The 21,991-nt window shown below is 41.0% G+C and overlaps 1 protein-coding gene across 1 annotated transcript in view; it reads left to right on the forward strand.

The window, feature by feature from the left end:
* Window positions 1-5,511: 5,511 nt before the first annotated feature.
* The window catches only part of ptpn3.S (protein tyrosine phosphatase non-receptor type 3 S homeolog), a 139,194-nt gene continuing 122,714 nt past the window's right edge, over window positions 5,512-21,991 (forward strand). Inside the window, exon 1 of the mRNA XM_041567162.1 lies at window positions 5,512-5,691. The gene's annotated coding sequence lies outside the window, so the exon portion shown is untranslated. The remainder of the gene's footprint in view (window positions 5,692-21,991) is intronic.

Raw genomic sequence — 21,991 nt, forward strand, 5'->3', positions numbered from 1 at the left:
TTTGGACTCCATCAATCAACAGTCAGACAGATTGTGTACATAGTAACATAATAATTTGGGTTGAAAAAAGACACACATCCATCAAGTTCAACCTTTTAACTCTATTTTAACCTGCCTAACAGCTAGTTGATCCAGAGGAAGGCAAAAAACCCAATTTGAAGCATCTCCGATTTGTCTCAGAGGGGGAAAACTGACTCCAAAGTGGCAAACGGGCTAGTCCCTGGATCAGCTTGTACTATGAACTATCTTTCATAACCTTGTATTCCCTCACTTGCTAAAAAGCCATCCAACCCCTTCTTAAAGCTATCAGATTTATCAGCCTGTACGATTAATTCAGGGAGAGAATTCCACATCTTCACAGCTCTCATTGTAAAAAACCCCTTCTGAATATTTAGGCAGAACCTGCTTTCTTTTAATTGAAATGGAAAGACCTACTGGTAAATAAAGCATTACAGAGATTATTATATCATCCAGTTATATCTTTATACATAGTTATCATATCACCCCTTGAGCGCCTCTACACCAGCATGAACAACCATAATTTGGCCAGTCTTTTTCATACTTTTTTCCAGCTTAGTTTTCTGTACCCTCTCTAATTCAATAATGTCCTGTTTGAGCACTGGAGACCAAAACTGTATGGCATATGCTAGATAAGGCCTTACCAGTGCTCTATACAGTGGACGAATGGACAATGGAAGGCAACACAACCAAGGAGGATCCAACGGAATAGCATGGTCAGACGGGCCGGATCAGTACTGGCAGAGTTCAAGCAAGGTCAGACAGGCCAGGTCTGTACAGGCTGAGTTCACAGGATAGTCAGACAGGCAAGGATCAGGATTGAAGAGTTCAGAATAGTCAGGCAGGCAAGGATCATGATTGGAGAGTTTGGAATAGTCAGGCAGGCCAGGGTCAATACCAGTATAAACAAGCAGGATTCACAAAGAATATGCACCCAGGAACTAAACAAGTTAGACCTAACAACGGGCAACTACTAAAAATCCAAAATCCCTTTAAATACCTGTTGAATATCTCGTAAAACCCGGAAGTGCGTGCCGCGCACACCTCAGAGGAGCCGGCAATGGAGACAGAAAGAAGCACGCAGCAGGCGTCCCTGCCGGCCGATAGACCATCAAGGTATCGATCATTACAAGAATGTTTTGTGGACAGATGAATTCAAAATAGAACTTTTTGGCTTAAATGAGGAGTGTTGCATTTGCAGAAAGTAAAACACTGCATTCCAGCATAAGAACCTTATCCCATCTGTGAAGCATGGTGGTGGGAGTGTTCTAGTTTGAGCCTCTTTTGCTGAATTTGGATTTTGGGCCTGGACGGCTTGCCATGATGAATGGAACAATGAATACTGACCAGAGTGTCAGGAACCACCTGTGTACTGAGTAACCCAAGTTAAGCATGTTGCAAGATGAAAAATAATAAATGAAATAAGGTGAAAAAGAGCAAGATAAACAATAACCAGGAGTAAATAGGCTGGCAAGCTAAAGCAAGTCCTTAGGCAAGCAAGAGGTCTGGGGAAGTCAGAGTTCAATCGTAGTCGAGAAAACAGGCCAAGTCTAAATCAATAGGTCAAATCAAAAAAAATCAGAACAGGAGCACAGGTTCAGGAATAAGGCTGGAACAGTAACGCGCTGGAAAAGGAACAAGGGGGCAAGATCACCAGACTGAACTTAGTGATCCAGCACAGGGAGGCAGGAGAGGACTGGATTAAATAAACCCATAATGACCAGATTATAGACACCTAACCTTAATGAGAGTGAGGGTGGAGACAGAGGAAATAGCAGAGGTAGCAGGTGTCTATACGGACATGAAGGTCGTGAACAGCAAACTCCAAATTCCTCCAGTTGTTCAGCAGGATACAACACCTGTTGAATACCATGCAGGCCAGGGTTCCAATCACCAAGAGTCCTGATACCAGAGACCTCTAAAGGAAACTGTTAAGACATCTCTCTGTGAACTTGGTCATGCAGCAAGACAATGATCCTAAACACAAAAGTCATTCAACTAAAGAATTGCTAAAGAAGAATAAAGTGAATGTTCTGGAATGGCCAGGACAAAATACTGACCTTAGTCCAATTAATATGTTGTGGAGAGACCTAAAGCAAGGGGTTCATGACAGGAAGCGCAACAACATCCAAGAACTGAAGTTGTTCTGTATGGAGGAATGGGTTAAAATTCCTCCCAAGTCGATGTGCAGGACTGATCAACAGTTACCGCAAACATTTAGTTGCAGTTATTAATGCACAAGAAAAGGACACACCAAATACGATTTACACACTTTTGCCGCATACATGGATTTTTTTAATAAATACATGACCAAATATAATAATGTTTGTTTCATTTGTTTAACTAGGTTTTCTTCATCTACGTTTAGGACTTTAGTTTGAAAATCAGATAATGTTTTAGGTCACATTTATATAAAAATATAGAACATTTTAAAGGGTTCAATAACTTTCATGCACCACTGTATTTAATATATATATGGACAGAATAACACATCTTTTACTATGTAGAGATAAAGTATGGGCATAGTTATTAAATTAGAGTATCCTTATCTGTACAACTTTAATAATAAGGTTATGCCATATTTTTAAAATTCTAAATAAAAATTTTAAAACTGTCTGGAAAATCAACACTGTCAAGAAAGTAAAATATTTCATCCCACCTAAAGCACCCTGACACACTGATTTCACAACACTGTACATGTGTCTTCACGGCTGCTTGATGACACATGAGTGCTGTAAACTAGGAGTAGCCTATGAGTCAATGGCAATGCTAAAAGTTTTTCCACATTCCTGTCGTTGCAAAAAAATGTATCAGCCGCTTTCGTAATATGGAATTACCTATATATCAGTATGCAGTATGTAATCTCTTTTTATAAAGAGATTACACATATTGTAAATAAAGCAAATGAATACCTTTTTGTGAAACGGTGCTTAGATGAGGGATTGGCTATTTACATATTTAATATAGTTACATATATTAATTAGTAAATATGCAATATTTCACTTAATAAATTTTATTTTTTAAAAGTTGAGTTTGATCATCAAAATAATAAAATTGGCCTTGGGGTTTTAATTATTGTGTTATGAATCTACACGCTGCTCCCTTGCTATATTTTAAATAAACTTCTTAGAACAGAAGGTATACTGTACACATGCTACCTGCTTCACTTTTAAAAACAAACCAGCAGGGCACGGTAAGAGTAGAAATCTATCTGGCTATCTGGCTTGGGCTTGGTTGGTGAGGATTGCTCTGTAACCATCTAGCACTTCTGAGCTATAATTGTCGCCATACAGAATCTGCTGCTACATTTCCTATTTAGATGAATGGTAAGAATCTGGTAGGAGATGTTTATTCCCACAACAATCTTACATGCCTATATGCCACTAGCCTAGAATTATTTGAGGAAACACCATAGCTTAATTATATATTACATGTTAATAGTAAATGTTTTAACACCTGCAGCCAACAAAATATTCACTGTATTTACTATATTTCACTATATTCATTTTATGTCTAACTGAAACTTCACCAACTTCCTCTGATGAAGTGCCCAATAGTGTGAAACGCGTCAGGAGGGAGTGGCTGACACAAGGTAGGTAGACCGGGGGGACGACACTGCACTGTGGTGTGTTTTTGAATGTATTAACAATTCATTTTTGCTGTGGATAAAAATGCCAAAATAAATGTTTCTGATGTATATGCTGCACATGGAAGTGGACCCATGTACAGTTCTTACTACAAAGATAGCATATACCCCAAAACTACATAGTTAAATGTTTTAACAACATAATTAAGTGTTTTAACACTTGCAGCCAACAAAATATTCACTGTATTTACTATATTTCACTATATTCACTTTACTTCTAAGCGTAAATTGAAACTTCACCAGTTTCCAATAACAAAGTGCACAGTTTGCTATGTCACAGCTTGCTAAACAATTCTGAGGTGCCTACAAAGAACAAAAATCACAAAGTCTGTTGAAGTGTTGCATGCAATAAACAACGTTTAAAAAAAAAAAAAAGAAGCATACACCCACACATCTTATGGGCACATCCTGAATTCAGAATAAAAACATTTGATCAGATATGAGTTGATCAGTCAGATTATTAACCCTTTTACTGCCAAATCTCTTCCAGGTTGCAGTGGCAACAAGCTAATTTGTACAGGGCACTTGGTGGAGCCCAGCAGACAGGGCCAGTGATGCCACTTCCAGGAAGTCTGGGTGAGAACAAATCTGCATATTGAGAACCAGCAGAGAGATTTGGGACAGGACAGGCTTTGTGCCCCCCTGCATGACACTCTAGTGCTATGTGCAGACAAGACTGGCAAATGCCAGAGGGGCTGCTATAAGGTGCCATAGAAAGTCAGTATTTAGTGGGCTGATGGGGGCTGTTTGGGCCTCTTTTATGGCTTATTGGGCCTCTGTGTAACTGATGCGTCCCCCAGAAGCCCCCGGGGGAACGAAAGCAAAGTGGGGCCTGCCCAGTCTGGGCAAAGTTTTGTTTACTTGTACAGGGCGCTTGGAGAGTCCGGTGGACAGAGCCAGTGATGCCACTTCCCAGAAGTCTGGATGAGAGCAAATTTGCATATTCAAACCTGCAACATTTCCAGGAGCTGTTGAGAGATTCAAAGCAGGACATGCTCTCATTGCTACCCCGATCGGTGTTGAATGACCCCCAGGTATGTCTGCCAAACATGGCAGAGAGGCTTCTCCAACTTACCCTGGTGTCCTTCCAGACCCTGCAGTGTCTGGGGCTGGTCTCACACACCCTCTCCCTTGCATGGGGTGATGGGTTGCGGTCTTGACTATGTGAATTTGCTCTATGTTGTCCCTTCTCCAGTTTGGCCTGGTGGGGAGCTCCCCGGCCTCTGGCTGATGCTGTTTTCCTCTGTACTCCTCCCTTAGTACTTTTTTTTGCCCTATCAACTTTCAATGGTACTTTCTGCACCTACCAAGGTGACCACGGGTAATGGGAAATCGGGGTTCGATTCCGGAGAGGGAGCCTGAGAAACATCAAACACATCCAAGGAAGGCAGCAGGCATGCAAATTACCCACTCCAATACTGACAGGTTTGTGATGCAGGAAAAGAGAAAGGAGGAAAAATATACCATGTCCTTTCGGAGCCAGAAGGTTATTCCTTTATCTAGTGAGGATGAGCCTCTGCAACCAAACAATACAATCGAGTCTGCAGAAGTAGTAAGCCCAAAGACTCTGTCTGGGACTCCAGGGCTCCTGAAGGCAATAAGGCAGGTCGAGTCTCCTGGCTCTTTTCAGCCTCAAAAGTGGGTCTTTTCAACTGAGTTGGAGGAAATTGATTCAGGGGAAAAAGTTAAAACCAGGGGAAAAAAGTCAGAAAGGAAAAAGAGGAAGAATGTCATTTTGTGTACATAGAAAGTGATTTTCCAATATTGCAAGAATCTTCCAGTACTGCAAGGGTTAATCTGCAGTCCCAGAGCCCAGAGGAAGGGGGGGGGGATCTGCAGTTTCTCACCCTCATTGTGAGATAATTGCTGCTGCATGTCAGAGAAATCCAAGCAAGGAGAATTTTTTTTCTGCTCAAGGGAAGCTTCAACAACACGCTGGTGCAGTCAAAATTCCTGGGTCTGGTAGTGAGGGGCACCGGGCAAATGTTGGAGAGAGCCCACCAGAAAAGAAGATGCTGAAAAAGTTTGTAAGCCTCCCATTAATCTCCAAAACCCCAAAATCTTGATTTGGTATCTGCAAGTGCTCGGGGAGTGTGTGAGGGTAAACAAAAACAATGTTTGGAGGTTGCTGACTTGGTATTGGTGAGTGAGCGGGAGGAGGTATTTGAAAAGGTGGCAAGTGACGGGCAAATGGTGTGTAAACATATTGTGGTGGCAGCAGAGATGCATGCCGAAATTTCGGGGGGAGGGGGAATTAACAGTGTGTGGAGTCTTGTACATGAAACCTCTCGGGGTGGAATAAATAGGGGTGTGTGTCAAAGGGTGTTGGGGGTATTAATGGAGGGGGTGCAAGAAGTTAATGCTAAGCAAGCAAAGGATAAAGTGGTTAAAGGGGAAAAGGTAATAAAAACACCAGAGGTTGTAAAGGCATGAAAAATATGAAAGCCTGCTAAAAGTGTTGCAAACATTTCAAAAGTTACTGCTGCAACAAGTGCATCTGAAACTGTTAACCCGGTGTGTGCTTATGATGTTTCCTTTGCTAAAGGTTAGGTTACTAAGTTCACCAAAGGAGCTAATGTTTCCAAAGTTGTAATTACTGCTAATGCTGTTAATACTATGAATGCTGGTATTTTACTTAAACACCTGATGCTGCTAAAATTGGGGAAGCAGGGGCTAAGGTGGGGAAAATGTTACAGCAGTTTCATCTGTTTTGCGTTTTGCAAATGCTGTTAAAAAAGGGGGTGCTGTTGGTGGCCCAGTTCCGGGTGGGAGAGGGCATGCTGGGGTAAACCAGGGGGGAGGTGGAGTATGCAAGCAAGACAGGAGGGAGTGTCAAATCCAGAGGATTAGGGAAGATTGTAACATACTTACCGTGATCTTCCTTTCCTGTACGAACTCCATGTCAGTACTTACTGGGTTAGCCCCTCCCCCATGCTCCCATCAGAAGGACCCTCCCCAAGTCTTTAAAGACCGGCCACACCCACCTACCGGCGTCTTTGTAACAAGCTTCTAAAATCACTTGAAAAAGGGCGGGCCGTACTGACATGGAGTTCGTACAGGAAAGGAAGATCACGGTAAGTATGTTACAATCTTCCCTATTCCCTTTACGAACTCCATGTCAGTACTTACTGGGACGTAGCAAGTTAGTATTTTCCCAGTGGGAGGGTAATAGGCTCTTAACAAGAATCTGTAGCCATAGATGGCAAGACTTTGAAGAGACCAATCATGCAACTTCTATAAGTGAATGTTAAGATTCCCGGTGAAAGCTCAAGAATAAGTGACAGGGATAAGAATAGTCTTATATCATAGGCTCTATACCCCAGAAAAAGAGACGTTAGCCCAGCGTCAGTGTGAGGAAAAGATGAATTCCATAACAGCTTGACTCTTCCAGAAGAAAAAGAGAGAGAGGGATGAAGACCTCCCTTCACCTGGCAAACTCAACAGTTTAAAATACTTACTCTCCTACTCACCAGAAAGCATCCATCACATGTATGCTTAGTTTCAGTGCAGATTTGTAAAGCACCTGTAAAAAACACTTGGTAGGAGTTAGAATCCCAAACAGACCCCTTTGTATGTGTGGCCTGTTTAGAATATAAACAAAAGTGCCGGGCATAAAATGCACAATGAGGCATACTTGAGGCATGTACTTGATGTACTTGAGGCATGTACTTACTCTCCTACTCACCAGAAAGCATCCATCACATGTATGCTTAATTTCAGTGCAGATTTGTAAAGCCCCTGTAAAAAAACACTTGGTAGGAGTTAGAATCCCAAACAGACCCCTATGTATGTGTGGCCTGTTTAGAATATAAACAAAAGTGCCGGGCATAAAATGCACAATGAGGCATACTTGAGGCATGTACTTGATGTACTTGAGGCATGTACTTACTCTCCTACTCACCAGAAAGCATCCATCACATGTATGCTTAATTTCAGTGCAGATTTGTAAAGCACCTGTAAAAAACACTTGGTAGGAGTTAGAATCCCAAACAGACCCCTATGTATGTGTGGCCTGTTTAGAATATAAACAAAAGTGCCGGGCATAAAATGCACAATGAGGCATACTTGAGGCATGTACTATAATGCCTAACTATCTGATTGGCTAGCAATTAGATCTGCTCTAACTGGAAAGCAAACCCAGAGAACAGGGACATGGGAACCTGAAACTTATCTGGGGTGAGAATTACTTACTCCGTGTATGATCCTTACGATGGAAACACTGGTACCAACCTCTAGAAGATAATGCCAGATGGAGACAGGGCAATTACCTGAAGAATAAAACCCCAGTTGGATGGCAGAGCATAGCCTTGTGAGACATAGAACTGGTAACCCCTAGAGGATTTCGGAGTCAGAATAAAATAACCCAAGCAATACTATGATAGCCACAAGACTCACATAGGCAGGTTGTAGAGTAACCTGGAGAGATGCTCAGAGTCTCATGAGACCAATCAGATTTCCTCCTTCCAGCAAAGGAACATGTGTAGATGTAGGAAATTCAACCATCCTATATCATGCGAACTTCCTCAATGTTCTGCATTATTAAAATGGCAGGGGTTAGCCCTGCAGCCATATGTCTTTTGTGTCAGTGTGTTCCTCACATTGACTATATTTGAGGTAGCTGAATCCTCTTACCTTGAGTACCAGGCTGCCCACCATTGGGCATGCAGAGGATGTGCGTAGGCATCAATTGCTCAAGTACTTAGGACTGGACTGATCATAAGGATGTTTGAGTAACATCAGAAGGCTTCCAATCCACCAGACTAGACGCCGGTAGGTGGGTGTGGCCGGTCTTTAAAGACTTGGGGAGGGTCCTTCTGATGGGAGCATGGGGGAGGGGCTAACCCAGTAAGTACTGACATGGAGTTCGTAAAGGGAAGGTGGCTTTCCCCATAGAGAGCACGTCTATCCTGTAGATCCTGGAAGGAGGAGAAATGTTCTTCATTTACAGTGACCAAGTTGGTCATAGATAAGGTCCTAGGAATGGGGTTTGTGGCAGAAGACATTTTCTGTTTTGTACATGTAGCACACCCTTGAGTGAGACTAATATATATATGGGTAACTCCAGCACGCTCAGTGACACCCCATTGAACGGACCACAATAATGATAAACAGTGATATCCCTTTTCTTTATTAAGCGTAACAAATAATCAGCAGGGATCCGACTATGATTTAAAATATTAAAGCAAGATATATATGTATAACAATACACCAACCAACAATGACACCATTTAAATTGCTAATACAAAGCATGCAGAAAATATATGTGCTAAATGTTGTAACTTAATTTCCCTGTCACAGTCCCAGATTTGTGCACGTTGGGGCCCTTATTGAGTTTAGCTTATTGGCCAATAGCACTGATCCTTTCCTCTGTCGGTTAGCAGTATAACTCTATAAACTTAGTGAAGAAACACTTTCCTCCCAGGTGAGAAATGACTTGGCAGAGTGTATAGTTCAGCAACAGATGGATTAGCTCCTATTGTTTGATAATACACAGTTCCCCAATAGTGTGTGGTTTTGCAGGTTACTCACAGTCTGTGCTCCAAACTCTGTATCACCTTTAGTAACAGACCTCAGATGGGATGCAGGCAGCTCTGTTCTCTAGCAGCTGAAATCACCTGGGCCTCTTTGCAGCATGTCAGCCTAGGACTCTCCCACCAACCGCAGGCCGTTTCCCCCTGCTCCCTTTCTGGCTAGCACTGATAGCTCTTTTACAGGTGCTAGTCTAGGACTGGGATAGCAGGGCCAGCTTCTCCCAGTAGCAGCTTCCCCTGGGGCAGGATCCCTGCAGATGTCTCTCCCCTCTGGCAGCTCTCCCACGCAGAGCAGGTAGGTAGCAGTCAGCAGTCTTTTTCCCCCAGCAGGCACACACTTCTCTCCCTTTTTTATAGTCCAGCAGTGTGGTCCTCAAAACATTTTGCGCCCTTTCTTATCATTGGTGGATTAAAGCCCCAGCCAGGTCCTCAGCTCTGAGGCATGCTGGGATATGTAGTCCTGTAGACTGTCTATGCAGCACTTGTTCATGTTTCTTGCTTTAGATAGGGGTGTTACATACATAAGTGTTTTCCATAAGTTGACTATACAATAAGTTTTACCAGACCCCAAGAGTTACAGTAGTTCAATTTTGGGCAAGGTATAGAACCTGAACAGACACAATCTGGGTTTGGTATGGTTTTGAGGCAATCCCAGTCTCAAGACCCTCTGTAGTTGTGATCACCATTGTACTTGAGAACGAATCTATACTGCCAGCAGACTTAAAGGTATGGCTAAGGAGGTACAGGGAGGTCCTGGGGGAGTTGAAGGAAAAACATAGGGTACAAGGGGATATGGATGGGGGGTTGGGCAGCTAGGGTCCATCTCAGATCAATAGGAAACATTATTCAGCATTTACCCAATTCCACATTTATTGTCAGGATTTGGTATACTGCTCCTGGAAATGTGAGTCGACTAAACATCTCAGTATTAGGTGTGATGTGCTTAAATGTGCCATGTGCCTTGAAGTAGGCCATGTCTAAAGTCTGCCCCAAAAGTATAAGGTGCAATCTGGCCCCTACAGATTTTCACCAGGTATCACCTCAGGGTGAGTGAGTTAAGGTGGCAACTAAGAGGAAGAAAGGGAGTGCAGTGGGGGGACTCAGAGTCAGAGCGCTTCCTTTTTTTTTTTTTTTTTTTAAAAAAAAGGTTATTTTCTTTTTTGCAGTTACAATATATAACACTCATAATCATACAATAAATTGCAGTCCATTAGAACATTAGGGAATGTTAAATGTCAACAGTACCTACACAGGTTGTTCCTGCCTCTTAATTACTAGTCAATATCAGCTACTTATTGGTAGGTCTCGGGGATGGTATGTCTGAGAAGTCAATTGTTGTGTTAGCATCTAGCCAAGGGATCCTTGAACAATGTACGTTAGTTTTATAATAGGAACCATCTTATTAACTAAGCTTAGTTGGAGTGATATACACTTGGTTTTAAAACTTAAATTGTATAACAATCCCTGGTGGCGATAAGAAACTCATATATATGGTCAGTTGCTTCTTCCCATTGCTTATCAGCTAGTGCTGGGAGCATATTATTCCAGTTTCTTTTTGCTCTGTCAAATGGGGTGGGCTTTACCAGAAGAATTGAGTTGTAGTAGTGGGGTTCCATAACCCTTCCCAGGGAGGAATGCTCGTCTCAATTTTGAGAACCAAACTGTGCCTAAAAGGCATGCTGAATCTGTAAATATCTATAGAATTGTAAGTTTGTTTTCCCTATTTTTTCTTTGAGTGTGTCGAATTGGAGGAAATTTCCATCTATAATGAGGTCTGAAAGCCATTTTATTCCATTTCAGGGCCAGTACTACAATTCTGGAAGTCCCAGAAAATGCTGACAGTTTGAATTCTTCCAGAAGGTGCACAAGGGGATGGAGTATGATTAGTACCTGCCATCTGCTTCCGTACCTTTTCCCATGCTCTAATGGGGGAACTAAGCACCTCTGGTACAGTACGTACATCTCCCTTGGTTCTGTATGAGACATTCCACAATACCTCCAGAGATCCCATTATATTCTCATATAATGCTGCATGGGGGTTGTCAGGTCAGGTTTAAACCATTCATGCATAAAGATTAATTGACCAACCAAATAATACAACTGCATGTTGGGCAAAGCTAGACCACCACTTTGGTATGGTGGCCCATCCTACCCTAGGAGCCCTAAAGGATCTTAGTTCACTGTTTTATCTTGTTGAAGAATTTAGCTGCTAGAATAACTGGGGAGTTTTGTAGGGGGTATAGAACTTTTGGTAAGAACAGTATATTATTTTGAACAGTATATTATTCTGCCCCAAACAGTTAGTGGTAGTTTTACCCAGTGTGCTGGATCTTTTTTGAATTTGGCTAATGCAAGATTAATCTCACAATTTTCGGGTAGATCTCTGACAATGTCTATACCCAGATATTTGAAATGGGATGTCCACTTGAGGCAATACAGGGAACCCTCACTCCTGGAGTCTGTTAGCGAGAAAAGATGACATTTTTGTTTATTTATTTTGAGACCACTATATTCACTGAAAGTTTCCAGACTATTTATAGTGCCTGTGTGAGCGACACTTTGCAGTCTTTTAGGAACAGTATTATATTGTCTGCGTATAAGGCTATTTTATCTTCTATCCTGTTCACTGTCAGACCTTTAATCTCTAGATCAAGCCATAAAGCTATGGCCAAGGGGTTCCACTGCCAATGTGAATAGTAAGGGGGACAGGGGGCAGCCTTGCCTGGTTCCCCAGCCCAGACTTATTTTATCAGATAGTATAGTGTTTACTTGTATCAATGCAACAGGCATTTTGTACATTAGTTGGATCCAGTTATTAAACCTGGGACCAAACCAATATCTTAACACTGCCCAGAGATAGTTCCAACCGACTGCATCAAAGGCTTGAGTTATGTCTATAGATGCTAATAGTCCCTTTGTTTGAGTTAGGTTAGACTATTATACTGTATATGAGTAAACACCCATCTTAGATTTAAGGATGTGGTTTTGTTGGGCATAAATCCAGATTGATTGCTGTGTATCAGGTCATTTATTACTTTCATTAGTCTACTGGCGAGTAATTTTGACAATATCTTGGCGTCCGTATTAATGAGATTGGTCTGTATAAATCTCATTGGGTTGGTTCCTTACCATTTTTGTTGAATAGAGTAATGATTGCCTAATAAAAAGTCTCTGGTTGAGCCTGCGTTTCTATGGATTCGTTAAAGACTTTCGTAAGTGTGGGTGCTATTTGTTTACATAAGAGTTTGTACCATGCTGCTGGCAGCCCATCTGGCCCAGGGGTTTTATTAGTAGGTAAGCTATTTGTTTCTTCAATTTCTTGGGGGAGGATAAGATTGTCTAAAAACTTGCTCTGTTCTGCCGACATTGACGGGATTGGGATATTATGCAAATATCTTTAAATTTCTGTTTCCCCTTTAAAGTCTTGTTAGGTTGTATATATCTGTGAAGTGTGATGTGAAGATATGTTCTATGTCTTGTGGGTTTGTGTATAGGGTCTCTGTCCCATCTCTAATGGATGGTATTACCGTTACAGCCTCTGTAGCTTTGGCTAGATAGGCCAAAATCTTGCCATTTTTGTCCCCTGATTCAAAGGTTTTTTGGCTTTGGTATAATATTTTTTTCCTAGTTAGGGTTACCAGCTGCAGGTCAAGCTCTCTTTGAGCTCTTTTGGAATATGTTTCCTCTGCTTTTTCTCTAGCATAAACAGTTTGGGCTGTCTGTAATGCAGTTTCCTTGTGTTTTGTGTCCTCTCTACCTGTCTTCCTAGCTCCTTTTATATCGCTTATAAGTTTTCCTCTAGAAACCGCTTTGGAAGTGTCCAAAAGTACATTAGTGGATGCTGAGGAGTCATTTTCACACCAGTATTGTGTGTATTCAGAGGTACAGCTAGTTGCTACTGTGTTGTTTTTTAACCAAATCGATGACAGCCGCCATAATGCGTATTTAGGGGGTACTCCTAGCTAGAGTTTAATCTCTAGTGGGGAGTGGTCAGAGTGAAACCTTGGCATGTATTGGATCTCTTGAGTTGTGCAAAGGTGGCAGTTCCTATTGCTAAATCGATTCTTGACAGAGTTTTATGGGTCATGGAGTGACAGGAGTATTGTTGTTCAATAGGGTGTTTGTCCCACCATAGTCATGTAATGCTAAGGCATAAATCCATCCTTTAAGATGTGTTGAGGCTGCTTTGGATCCCTGGGTTCACTGTGCAATTAAAGTCACTTTTGTAGCAGATGGTGTCTGTGAGGAGGATTACCTTTTGAGAGATCTGCTCTAAAATTTTGACCGAATAGTGGAGGCATATATACATTTACTAGGATGAGTGCCATGTTGTGTATTTTGCAATGTAGGATGATGTACATTCCATAAAAATCAGTGTGTAAGTTGAGAAGCTCATATGGTATCGCTTTCTTTACCAATATAGAGACACCCCTAATGTGAATTGAGAAGGGGGCATGGTATGCATGCCCTACCCAGTGTAGTTTAAGTGCAAGTAATTTTTGGCCTGTTAAATGAGTTTATTGAAGCAGAACAACTTCCGGTCTATGTCTGTGGATATGGTTGAGAACCAATGCCCTTTTTAACTTAGAATTAAGACCTGTAACATTCCGTGATATCATCTTAACTGAGGCTATAACAAACTAATGTTTCATAGTGCTGGGCTAGCTTAGCCCCACATTGACAAACCAAATAACATAAATTGAACAACCCTTAACTAATATGTTAATTTTAACCTTATTGTGTCTCCTTGGTGAATGCACATGGACTTTAGCCCTTCCCACACCCCAAACTTGGGTGAGCCTTTACCCCAAACCTTAAACTTATTGAGATGCATACCAAGTGCCGATATAGCTGTATATCAACCCTTGTTGCTTCATCTAGCACAGGTAAGTAATTGAAATGGGGTTCAAACCCGTTGTCGAGGAGTTTGTTTTTTTCCCCTTCCCTCCCTTCCTCTCTTCTATCCCTAGCTCTGCACATGTCAGCAAACATACAAGTTTAGCATGCAGACAGCAACCTGTTTCCTAGAGTAGTAGTTAGTCCTCTTAGTAGTCTTTGCTGTTTCCTTCTTCTGTATGGGCCGTTGACATGGGGGCTGTTCCGATTTGGGGGTTGCAGGGCATTAAGCTATTGGTCAGCCTCATCCACCGTTAGGAGGAAATGCTCACAATCACCTTGAACCATGCAGAGTTTAGTTGGGTAGAGCATTGCGTAAACAATACCCACACTGCATAGCCTTCTCTTTACTCCTTGATAGGATGCTTGGGAGTAATCTGGGTTTAGTGAAATATTCACCTCATTGTAAGTTAGTTGTCCTTTTTTCCTGACCGCTACCATCACCGCATCTCGATCCCTGTAGGATAGGAACCATATAATCAGTGGTCTAGGTGGGGTTCCTGGTGGTAGCGGTCGAGTGGGGACATGGTGTGCTCTTTTCAATTTCATAGAGAATACCTCCTCTGCCAATGCTTGTTTTAGCCAGGATTCTACAAAGGCCTTGGGCGTTTTCCCAGAAACGTAACTAGAGGGGGGTGGGCCCTGGCGCAGGACGGGCAGCCGGGCCCCCCTCCGGACACCCGGAACTGGCCGGGAATATGCGGCGAAAAGCGCCCTGGCCCGCTCGCACCCCCTGCTCCCCCGGTAGTTCCGCCACTATGTTTTCCCCTCACTGCTCTCCGGTAGGCCCACCATTCGCAGATCCCTGTGGTTTTCCAGATCCTCTGCTCGCGCTGAGAGCACTGCTAGTGCCGTGATGAGTTGCACAGTTGTACTCATGTGTAAGCTAGTTATCGCTAAAAGCTCAGCGTTTGTCGGTTCTGGCCCTAATTCTTGGCGAGTCTGGCAATGCAGGCCCAGAGTCTTGATCGTGCACGTGGTCAGGCTCGGGCTGCAATGATTGTAAATAATTGTCCAGCTTCTGCGTTTGCTCCGCTTTTCCTTTTTGGCTGTGCTTCCCCATCTTGGTGTAGTTGTAGGGGGGATCAATTTTGCCTTTTACCAGCTTTTATAGCTATCAGGATATTTGAGTTGTCTTCTCGGCACGTCTGCTCAAGACCCCATCTTGGCCACACCCCCAGAGAGCGTCCATAAAGTTAGAAGCTGTAGATGGGCCTCTGTCCTTTTCAAATTGATTCAACATGCTTTTACACCTTTTCCTGGAATGCACGGTGTAAGGTTTCCATTAGGCGAAGAAAATACGCTCTTTAGAGAAGCAGTCTTTTCTGATGTTTCTCAGGTGGTGGGCTGGTGCTTTTTCTCTCACCCCCCTTAGATTTTTTCATAGGTGTATATTTTATGATTGGTTCATACTGTTTTAGGTGAGTAGCCCAATCCTATGGAAGAGCACTGGGGCCAGCATAAAACAAATTCTGATGGCTTATGTCTTTTTAAAGTCATAATAATTAGAGTAAAAATCATAATTTCGACTTTTTAAAAGTCATAAATCATCAGAATTTTGTTTTTTTGCTGGCCCAGTGCTCTTCCATATAATCTTTTGTTTTCCTGTCCATTTTATTTATTTAATTTTTTTTTATTTTCGTTTTTCTCTCTACCAGTAAAAGTGCCAAACTTGGGAAAAGTTGGTTTAAAGGCCTGTAAAGAGGCATGTAAAAGTGGCTTGGAAAAGTGGTTATAAAGTAAAAGTATTTGAATGTCATTCATAAAAGTAATGACTTAAACTAGACCAATTCTACACTGAGTAGAGAATGTCATTAAAATATATATTTATTGATTACCTAATGTGATGATAATTGAGTTTGTATGTATTTGTATAATTGTTTTTGTTTGTAATTTTATGTAAATATTGCAAATGTTATAAAGAAGGGTGGTATATACTAAAATCAATGAAAGATCAAACTTCAAGGACTTTATGGTGGGGGGGATTCATCTGGCTTGTTTTGGTTCTAAGTTATGTGTATTGTTTATATTGTATAATGTTGTTGGACAAATTGTACATAAAAAGTTTATTGGGACTGGGATTTCAAAAGTGTTTGGGATTTGTGTTGTATAAACTGTATTGTTTGTTTTCTTTGAGACATGTTTTGTTAAAATTATTGTGTAACAATAGGTCTGTACATATCAATAAATATAAATATATTGGTCACACCAGCATACCAGATACAATCCATAAGCAATAAAGTAGGATGGAGCACTCCAAACACAGGCTCTGCTGCAACAACATGTCGCGATAGTATACAAGTTTTTTGAGTCTGTTCGGAGTGCTCCATCCTACTTTATTGCTTATAAATTGAATCTGGTCTGCTGGTGTGACCAATTTGGAAAGAGAGCACATAAACAGGGGTATGGAGGTGAACAATATGCGGCGTAAGATAGCACCCAGTAGTGCTCAATTAAAAAGCAGTTCCATCAGGTTTTCCTCTGCACCTAGTGCCAGATTGGAAATTTGATGCCAGAGCAGAAGTGGGCACAATGCATCCCTTTCCATACCACCTGGAATAAGTATTTGGCTCTGTTGTGGACTAAATGACATGCAAATTAAGAGAAGGGTAATAGGCAGAAGAGTGACTCATAAATACAGGACTGCATAGGACTCTGCTTTCAAAGTGCAGGGCAGGGTGCAAAGTGTGGAAAACAACATATTGTGTCCATTTTGTGCACTTTGGACCCTGTTTTTCATCCATATCGTGTTATGTCGACTTCTGATAATCCAGAGCTTATCAAATAGGCTTCTTTAAACAGGCTGGTATTTAGGGAATGTTTGGAGAGAAGGGGAGAGTTGTTGTAGGGAATAATAATGACAGAAGCTTGAGAGAGTCTTATACTCAGGAAATGAATGTAAGAAAAATGCAAATTTGCATTTCTAATCACTTCTAAACATAGTAAGTTAGGTTGAAAAAAGACACACATCCAATAAGTTCAACCTTTTAAGTCTATATATAACCTGCCTAAATGCTAGTTGATCCAGTGGAAGGCAAAAAAAACATTCTGAATTTGCCTCAGAGGGAGGGGGGGGAATTCCTTCCTGACTGGCAATCACATCAGTTTGTACTTTGAGCTATCTTCCATAACCATGTATTCCCTCACTTAATAAAAAGCCTTTCAACCCCTTCTTAAAGCTATGTAATATATCGGCCTGTACGACTGATTCAGGGAGAGAATTCCACATCTTCACAGCTGTCACTTTAAAAAAATCCCTTCTGAATAGAACTGACAGAACCTCCTTTCTTCTAATCAAAATGGGTGCCCAGGTGTCAGCTGGAAGGACCCACTGGTAAATAACCAATTAATAGGTAGCTCCTGGTATCTCCTGTATGATTTGGATGAAACCTGTAGAAGAGACCTTACCAGAAATACCCAACAAGGCTGAGATTCACAAATATGTAAGTAACATGCTAATACAAGCTTACATAGCTCTATATGGAATGAATACAGTTTCACATACAGTGTATTCCACACACATAATAATGTTTATTTTCTTTGCCTTATATAACCTTTAATGTTTTCATTGAAAAGAAGACACTCCACTGGTTACTTAGGGTTACTTAAAATACTGTATGTTTGTACAGGTACTACTATCCTTCACTTTATATAATATACTGTATTTAGGTTTCAGTATATTCAACTTTTTGTTAATCCTAAATCAGTTGCCTAGAGGCTGTGATTGTACTGTTCTTTGATCAGATATTCATGGTGTGTCAGTCTAGTTCTACTTGCTAGTACGGTTGCTATACAGTTCCCTTCCTTTTGGCCTGTACTTTTAGGTACCTGACAAATTGGCCTATAGGTTGAACAAATGGATATGGCCATGTGTACAGTATCTGTTAGGGTATTATTTGGGCTATAGACTAAATGAGTGGACCTTTGCTTGATTTGGACACCTACAGGCTAGACCACACTGGGCTGATCTAATTGTTTGGCCCCAGGTCAACAAACAAGAGAGACACAGATTCAGTTCTTCTTCAACAGAATTTTCAAACCTGACAAGATATCAGTCAGGGAAAAGGTCGGGAAAGACCAACCACTACCAGACAACTACAAACTGACAATTCAGTTTTAAATGAACAGTAATACCAAATAATGAAAGTACTTTATATTAAGAAGAATATAATGTAATGTTGCCCTGCACTGGGAAAACTGATGAATTTACTTCAGAGACACAAATATTGTTTATATAAAAAAGCTGCTGTGTAGCCATAAGGGCAGCCATTCGAGCACAGGATACAAGTACATTGTATTTTCATTACTTTAATACACTTTCATCCTTTGGTAGTACTTTTTCTTTAAGGCTAGTGTCACATGTAGTGGATTCCCTTATGATGTGCCTGTACCTGGAGCTATGGTGTCAGCCAATGTGCAGGTACACGTCAGGGATTTCAGTGTGGAGATGCTTGAGTATGCATATTGGTGCTGAAATCTACTCCATGTGTCTGTACCTGGCTGACTCAGTAGCTCCAGGTGCAGGCACATCACAAAGCTGCAGCATAACTCACTATCCTAGATAGTCTCGATCTAAAGCAGATGACTACTATACTGTATATAGCAAGCCCTGGAAATTAAAACATTTAGGCCAGTGGCACACACAGCTGACTTATCTATGCCAGCGGATAAAAAGCCAATATGCTCCTGTCCTAGTTTGTCCATTGATGAATATGCCAGGCAGTGTGCACACTGGGCATATTGTGACACTAAAATGCATATGCGTTTCTGCATTTAAAAGCCAGTGCTGTGTCAGTATGCTCAGGAATCTTTTTCAACTGGTATATCTACACCAGTGGAGCTGGAAGATGCTGGAACCCTTTCTTGTCACTAGCTAACAAGCTTAATACATGTAAGCTTTAAATCACTTGCAATGCTATGTATTACTGTAAGATCAATACATTCCTACGGAGGTCAGACCATTTTAAGATTCTTGCTTTGCAGGATTAAAACATATTTGTGTCACCATTCTAATTAAAGCAGACCTGTCACCTACACATAAAAAGCTGCATAATGAAAACATAAAACATTAAACATAAATCACAAATGTTTGTTTTTCATTCAAACATCCATACCTATTATAATGGTGTTTAAATATCTAAGCTGTCAATCAAATATTATTTGCCCCACCTCTATGCCTAAGGCATAGAGGTGGAGCATTCAATTACTTTCACTTTCCATTCAGCACTTCCTACATGTCACTGCACTTCTCACATTGCCCCTTCCCTCCTCAGGCTCTATAATTATCTAGGGCAGGGGTCCCCAACCTTTTTTGGCCTGGGGACCAGAGAAGACTAGTAGGGATGGGCGAATTTTTTCGCCTTGTTTTGCCGAAAAAATGACGCCCATAGACTTGTATGGCGTTGTGCGTCAAAATAAAAAGACGCGCGTCAAAAAAATTTGCCGCGTGACAATTATTGTAACGCCCGTAGACTTTAATGGGCGTCGGCGACATTTATTAGCAGCAAATTTTTTGCCGAAACGAAACTGGTCAAATTCGCCCATCTCTAGAGAAGAGCCAAATTTTTTTGAAAGGATGGGGGGGGGGTCGGGGGGGGAGGTTTGCGGCCACGTTAATTGTTCGGCGGCCCAGTTCAGGACTGTCTGTGGCCCGGTTCTGGGCTGCTGCCCGACGGCTGGGAACCTCTGATCTAGGGCACTGGTCATGGGCATTAGGTTCCCCATTCTGGTGTATACAGTACACCACAACAGAACATGGCTCCTGACTGCTTGCTGTAATTGTGTAATTCCAAGACTGAAGGAAACAAAATTTAAATAATAAATGTAGTGTAAGTAAAGTTTATTTTACTTAACTAACATGATAAAAAATAATTTGGAATTGTTTCTTAGGGTGACAGGTCCCTTTTAAATAATAAAAAAAAGGTAAGCAAAAAGTAAACTATGAAAGAAAAATCTACAAATAAAGTAAAAAGTATATTACATTTTTGTAAAATAATTATTACAAGGTAAGTGTGGAGCTGAATGACAAAGAATGCTACATGTTGAATGATAAAGAATCCTAATGCTACACACTGAATGAAACAGAATGCTATACAGGATATAGGATCCCTTATCCGGAAACCCGATATCCAGAAAGCGCTGAATTACGGAATGGCTGTCTCCCATAGACTCCATTTTATCCAAATAATCCAAATTTCTAAAAATTATTTCCTTTTTCTCTGTAATAATAAAACAGTAGCTTGTACTTGATCCCAACTAAGATATAATTAATCCTTATTGGAAGCAAAACCAGCCTATTGGGTTTATTTAATGTTTAAATGAATTTCTAGTAGGCATGAAGTCCCAAATTACAGAAATATCCAATATCATTCTGGATAACAGGTCCCATACCTGTACTAGCTACATCATTAGTTGAATCATTCATGCGGGTATAGTACATAGTCGAATGCACTGAAATTATTATACAGGTATGTGTTCTAGTGGTGATGTATTTTGCTGTGGATTCCAGACTTACGGCTGAATGTAATATTGGTTGCTAACACAAAAATTGTTAACTATGTGAATAAATGCTCACAAAGTAACATTTTGCCTTTGTGAACACGTTGCGCCTCATGTGACAGTTGGTAAGCAACTGCAAATGTTATAGTTTGTGATAGTGTGCAGTTTATGTAATAAAACTTCTTAATGAAAAGTTGTGCAATGCGCAATTAATATTCACTATCCAATAAAAGCCTAATGAAGAATATTACATTACGACATGCAATTTTTTTATTCACAAATTTGTTTTCTTTGTGAATTTTATTACATTTCCCCCTTAATGTTTTTTTTAATATCTTTTTAGAATGTATTTAATATTTCATATCTAGGTGCACTTTACATAGTTTGTGCCAAGGTGAATAAACCAAAATCTTCTGCTAAGGCAGTTTGAATTCAGAGAACACAAGAGAGGTCTTAAACCCACTTATGTTTTCTGACATTGATTTTTTTTAAGCCACAATTGATTTTTTTTTTTAGAGAATAACGCGCTTGCCAGGTTTTTGGTGGAACCCTTTTTTTATTCATTAATAAACCTGATAACGGTTATAAAAAATCAATGCAAGTAATCTGCCTCTGCTGTTCCTACTGCCACATCAGTGCTGGAGGACTCCTCTGATTACCCATTACTTTGAGCAGAGCAGCAAGCCTCCGAAGATCTGAAGCATGAGGAGGACCTCTGGACACCCAGGATCTTTTTGAGGAGCAGACAGGCCTGGCAGCATTATTGTCTGAGGAGGAGAATGTGGCACACCCCCACACATCAGCAGAAGGGATGTCTGTCAGGGTCCTCGAATACCAAATGAAGTAGCCGCAAATACGATTAGTTAGCTTTCATAGTCCTTTCCCCTGCCCATTTTCACAAAGTCTCTCTACTATGGATCACAATGCACATCCAAATATGATCAGTGCCATAAGGCTAACAGAGAAGTAAACAAGGCAGAAAAAGTAGGAGCTAATGAGTGCAGTGCTTATGGTTGAACTAATTCTGCACTCAGTGTCAATTTTTACTCTATGTCCAATAAATGTAAGGTTAGTTGCCCTTTAAATTGGCATTTGTATCCTCATGGGTGAAAATTACTTCCGTCAACATCTTGTATAGCCAAAAGGTGCACCCATCAAAATAGATAACTTATTCTATGCATAATCTGTTCTGCCACACAGGCAGTTAAAACATCGGCACATTGCCCATAGCTTAAAAACTTTTATTTGTATAAAATAACTAAAATTAATGCACTTACAATTGTGCTTTTAAAATCAGTCACTTCACAATTTAGTGCTGAGCAGTTGGGTTTGATACTCCCACAGGTTGGGTAGCCAGCGTTTCCCTCCCTCATGTCTGTACTCAGGTTGCTCCCAGAAGTGA

Source organism: Xenopus laevis, chromosome 6S, assembly GCF_017654675.1.
Source record: "Xenopus laevis strain J_2021 chromosome 6S, Xenopus_laevis_v10.1, whole genome shotgun sequence".
NCBI classification, from domain to species: domain Eukaryota; kingdom Metazoa; phylum Chordata; class Amphibia; order Anura; family Pipidae; genus Xenopus; species Xenopus laevis.